This window comes from Carassius gibelio, chromosome B8, assembly GCF_023724105.1.
Source record: "Carassius gibelio isolate Cgi1373 ecotype wild population from Czech Republic chromosome B8, carGib1.2-hapl.c, whole genome shotgun sequence".
NCBI lineage: Eukaryota > Metazoa > Chordata > Actinopteri > Cypriniformes > Cyprinidae > Carassius > Carassius gibelio.
Genome location: NC_068403.1, coordinates 16,342,659 through 16,348,658, shown reverse-complemented (window position 1 = coordinate 16,348,658; position 6,000 = coordinate 16,342,659). Strand labels below are relative to the sequence as shown.

General features: G+C 36.5%; 1 protein-coding gene across 1 annotated transcript in view; it reads right to left on the bottom strand.

Moving 5' to 3' along the window:
- Nucleotides 1–2,521: 2,521 nt before the first annotated feature.
- The window catches only part of ptch1 (patched 1), a 53,077-nt gene continuing 49,598 nt past the window's right edge, over nt 2,522–6,000 (bottom strand). Inside the window, exon 24 of the mRNA XM_052563850.1 lies at nt 2,522–4,959. The gene's annotated coding sequence lies outside the window, so the exon portion shown is untranslated. The remainder of the gene's footprint in view (nt 4,960–6,000) is intronic.

The following is a 6,000-nucleotide window of genomic DNA, read 5'->3' as shown; positions in this document are numbered from 1 at the left end:
TTCTCACACACAAACACGGACACTCTGCTGGAGTGGAAAACCAATATGGAGGTCTGCTTGGTACAGCTTGCTGATGTAACACTTTTTAAAGATGCACAGTCATTTTTACTCATTCAAATGTTTTACATGTTATTTAAAATGATGTTCAGTCACATAAGATGATTCCATTCATATCAGTGGCCTTATAAAATGTTTTATTTCACATGTAGAGGGTCCCCTCAAGGGGCAGCCATGTTGTGATCACATGACCAGTACTAATTACTTTAGGTATTCAACCAATCAGTGACCGAATTGAAGTGCTGCATGCTGGTTAAACATTTTGACTTGAGATGCTGCTGGCGCCATGGCACTGTGATGTATGATGTCAAAATTCTCATTCTGTGAGTGGCTGCACAAGTTCTCATGGTGACGGCTGATTTACGATTGGCGTGATACACTGATGACAGATATAATGTGTGTTTTGTTTATTATTTCGACACCTTTACCTTATGTTTTTATAACAATAAAGATTATTGTATTATTAATGTTATACTGTGTCCTGTTTATCAAAATTAAACCTATAACTTCACTGGTCTTTAAATAGTTTAGGCTTATGTTAAACTTTATTCTTCTACATAAAGGAGCAGCATTAAGCATTAAATAATAAAAATTGTCTGCTGCTTTCATTAAAATGTCTAAATCGTCTGTGTATTTGACAAATATTAGATCTAATCCATTTTATCAGTCATAAAGTACATCATAACGTGAAGCAGAAATTTTCCAACTTGGTTCGTTTTTTTAATCGGACTGCAAGTAGCAAATCTGGCTAAAACACTTTAGCCAAACACTTTAGTATAGGGACTTAGTATATACTAAGTCTCACTATTAACTATCTGCTTATTAGCATTCCTTTTATTAATGGCTTTTTATTAGTACTTATAAAGCATATTCTGCATGACCATATTCTACAGTACATCCCTAACCATGCCCAATAGCTAAATTTAACAACAACCTAACTATTAATAAACAGCAAATTAGGAGTTTATTGAGGCAAAAATCATAGTTAATGGTTTGTTAATAGCAATATTTGGATATTAAAATAAAGTGTGAAGAAAACATTTTAAATCTTAAAATATTAAATGGGGCAGCTGTGGCCTAATGGTTAGAGAGTAGGCTTGTAACCTGAAGGGGAGGGGAGTTAATGAACAGCGCTCTCTTCTTCCATCAATACCCATGGCTGAAGTGCCCTTGAGCAAGACACTGAAGCCCCAGTTGCTGGATATATAGCTGCCCACTGCTCCGGGTGTGTGTTCACGGTGTGTTCACTTCTCACTGCTGTGTGTGTGCACTTGGATGGGTTAAATGCAAAGCACCAATTCCGAGTATGGGTTGCCATACTTGGCAAATGTCACGATTTTCATGTTGGCATACATAGATTTTTACTTATGAAAGATGTTTAAATCAATATTTGAAACACCATGTTATTCTTTTTAAAGACCACTTATAATGTTAGCGAAGGTCATGATTCTTTTTTTGCCTCTGGTTTTCCAGATTCAAAGTCACTTCCTTCTTTGCATGTGGAATGAATATGATACTAAAAGGATGCAGCTTTGCTGTCAGGTTCAATGTAGTTTGCGATGTCCCATCCTTCAATAACAACCTCTACGCAAAAGTCAGATGATGTCACAAGGTCACAGATTTCATGAACTGATATTACAGCTCAGCGCCAATAAAGGGTCTTTTTGGAATAATTTATATGAAGTAAAAAGCACAAAGCTCATTTCGCAAAAAATGTTAATGAACAACTAGGTCCAGCACCAAAGTGCTATGTCTGAGCCCAGATCACATTACATGATTAGAAAGTCAGTCCGGATTGGATCATACAGGTTGTGGTCTCATTGGCTCTAAAAGCAATTACACCGACCACAGTGTGTTCAGAGAGCAAGTCACTGCAGTGTATCAAAGGTTACAGTAGATTGAAACAAGCTTGGCAACTTCAGCGCATTAATAATAAATGGCTGCCACCCATGCAGCAGAGTTAGAAGGGGGCAGCCTGAATCAGTCTCCATCACTCGGTTTTTAAGGCCATATGCCCCTTTTCATTACTTAGAGCACACCAGCTGTATTGTAACTACAACCAATTTCCTTGCAGTCTATAAAACTGTCAATCAGAATCATACAAGAGAGCCGAGCGCAGAGTAGAGCATGGCTGCCTGAACGGGGGATTGAATTTGTAGCCAGATGTCAGCACGTCGAAATCCTGTGCGAGATAACGTTGTTGGAGTTTTGTGACTTTAATATAAAGCTCGGGCAAATCGATTAGGCTTCAAATGGAGCTGTCTGAAACGTACACAGGCTAAGTCAGGAAATTTGCATAGCATAACCCACAATGGATTCGACGGCTTGGTTAATCAATCCGTTTAAGGACTGTATGTGAGGAAATATAAAGACTGGGCGCTAGCTGATGTAAATGCTAATGTTTGACGCAACAGTTAAGTCATGCAGCTCGTAAGGTTATGCTAAAGAAATAGTCCCAGGTAGCTACAATTTGAAGAATCATTTATTAAATGTATAGCAAAGAGACAAATAAGTTATAATATTTTTATTTGTTAGAATTCTATCAGTGTTTGAACATTATTATTTAGAGAGCTAGTACATTTGTTCTACTTTCATGGCTAGCTTTTCACAAAACCCAAAGACAGTCTTCAGATCGGACTCACTATGTAACACTGTAACAGGGGAACTTTAGTCGTCCGTGAACAAGTTAGCAATGAAAGTGTGCATCTTAATGTCTTCTCAGTTATGTTCTCACAAACAATGGTAGCATTACATATAAACTCTTTAAAAATATACTTCTGTCAAATAACTTGACAACTACTATGTACACTACAAAAATAAATTTTCATATAAATAAATTATATGGCATACATTTATCTTTGTAACTGAAAATGACATACATCCACACCAAAACAAGGGAAAAAATGGCAGTCTGTAAAAAACATAGATTATTTTCCTTTTAAAATCCTCTAAGAGCTATGATGAATCTGTAAGGTAAATGTTATATACTCTTTTTTTCCTATTTAACATTAGTAAGCACTTTATACAGATCAAAATCCATGAATGTAACAAAGAGACTGTAATAATAGTGTTTTCCGACAGACGTAAAAATCCCTGCATTGTTAAGAACTGGCATTATGACCATTATTGAACAAAACAACATCTTATTATACAAAAATATAAATATTGCAAAACAAATGTAAAAAAAAAATAATAATAGAATATATATATATATGTATATATATATATATAATAGTTGCCAGCCATGATTTTCTCCCATTTCTGCCAATGTGATGTGTAGGAGAACACAAACACTACTAACGAACAACATAGAACAACTCTCAAAGTCTTCGTCAAGAACAAACATATGTTTGACAGGAAGTCAGTCTGGATGAGGGGGTCACAGCCAACACACAAACACACTCTTAAAGACACAAACGTTAGCTTCAGAGCCACAGTGAAGTGGGGGCTCCACGACCCTTGACCCTTGAGCACTCGCATGAACCAGTTGGCAGTTGAGGGGGAACTTCCAATTAGTGTCACGGTGTTATGTTATGGATTTTTATGAGGTGAGGTCAGCGCAGAGAACAGCTCTTGCTAAATTAGGGCCAGTAGTTGCGGCTTGTCATTGAGGTCAATGTATCGACAAAAACCATCGTCGTGATCGGCCATTGTGCAACGCACACCTTGAGAATGCTCATTAGCTTAGCTTATCAAAACAGAAACAAACAAAAAAGTTACGCCAACAGATATAGAAAGAATTCTGTTGCAACTTGCAACAGTAATGTTTTAGCTTAAACCACAATTGAATGACAGGAAATAATGCCTTAAAGAAAAAAAAATGAAGCTACGAGAGAAACCTGAAATTACTGTCACATTGCACTATTTTCGTAATGCAAAGTGGGAGTAATGAGCAAATTCAGGGTGGCCACAAATGGCCGATTTACAGTAAATAACTGGAGTATGAAGTACAAAAAGACCAGAGAGACCAGAGACGGAAAAACAGAGGCACAGTCATCCAACAATCACTCGTTTCCTTCTTCATTTCTGCGCAGCTAAATTCTCACGCATAGCGTGTTTCATTGTTAAACAGTATTTGTTTTTTCCAACTACCACAGGTTTGTGATAAGCAAATGAACATTAAAAAAGCATAAACACTAACGCTTCAATATACACAAAACGCAAACATCTGCACGCACGCACGCACGCTTAAACATCTAATGCTCGTCGACAAACAACTGGACATTAATGTGAATTTTACATATCTAGCGTATGTCTGAACAAATATTTCCCTGAATGTGTCCTCTGAAAGTGAAAGGATCTGTGCAGTTTTGTACTGGTGTTTTGAACAGAAATGTACCGTAAGTGCAATGGAAATCCATTTAACTGCCACAAAACCATTTAACATATTATGTTAGGTCACTTAGAGTTTGTTCTTGTTAGTTAATATGCATCTGAGGGGTCTAGGGGGTCTGTCGTGAACCAAAAATATTCACACACACACAACAACACATTAACAAACTCTCACACACACGGTTCTATAAAATTAGAGAAAATAATTGCATAGCATTATACAAACATTACAACAATATCATAAGCAGCAACGACCGTATGCTGAAATGCTTGTCAAGAATGAAGTTTCCTTATGGCACAGATACACACACAAATGATGGGTGGGCACTTGGAACACAAGTCTGACGACCCCGGTCAAATTATAGCTACTCTCGTTCATTATTTACATTTGTGTACACATAAATACTTATAGAAATATCTAACAATAATACACCAGGGTTATACAGTAACAGAGTCAAGCACCGTAAAGGTGCCGCTGGTCAAAGTGTCCCAGCCGTGCAGCACCATGTTTCTGCCGCGCTGGCAGACTGATGTCCCATCTTTGGCTGTTTGAGCTTCAACATTCAACCACTGTGAACACAACGGAGTGAAGAAACAGGGTTAACAGAAGTTGAAAATAGAACAGAATGAACTGATGATAACAAAGTAAATCCACATAGCTGAATCAGATAGAAAAGTGTTATTATTATTTAAACTAAAATGTATTCCTGTGATGGCAAAGCTGAATTTTTAGCAGCCATTACTCATGATCTTCAGAAATCAGTCTGATATACTGATTTGCTGCTCGAGAAACATTATTATGAATGTTGCTAAAATATAATGCATGAAGATATTAAGATACTACAAACATTACCATCTCGATTTTCTGTAAAGCTTCTTTGAAATAACGCACATTGTGAAAAGTGTTATAGAGATAATATTAACTTGACTTAAAATTGTAGCGGAAACTGTTATTATTATTATTTGATCAATATAATGCATCCTTTTTTCTCTCCAAAAAATTATTACTGCCCCCAAACTTTTGAATATTAGTGTAAATATATATGATCATATATAATATGTACAGTCTTGTTCAAAATAATAGCAGTACAATGTGACTAACCAGAATAATCAAGGTTTTTAGTATATTTTTTATTGCTACGTGGCAAACAAGTTACCAGTAGGTTCAGTAGATTGTCAGAAAACAAACAAGACCCAGCATTCATGATATGCACGCTCTTAAGGCTGTGCAATTGGGCAATTAGTTGAAAGGGGTGTGTTCAAAAAAATAGCAGTGCCTACCTTTGACTGTACAAACTCAAAACTATTTTGTACAAACATTTTTTTTTCTGGGATTTAGCAATCCTGTGAATCACTAAACTAATATTTAGTTGTATGACCACAGTTTTTTAAAACTGCTTGACATCTGTGTGGCATGGAGTCAACCAACTTGTGGCACCTCTCAGCTGTTATTCCACTCCATGATTCTTTAACAACATTCCACAATTCATTCACATTTCTTGGTTTTGCTTCAGAAACAGCATTTTTGATATCACCCCACAAGTTCTCAATTGGATTAAGGTCTGGAGATTGGGCTGGCCACTCCATAACATTAATTTTGTTGGTTTGGAA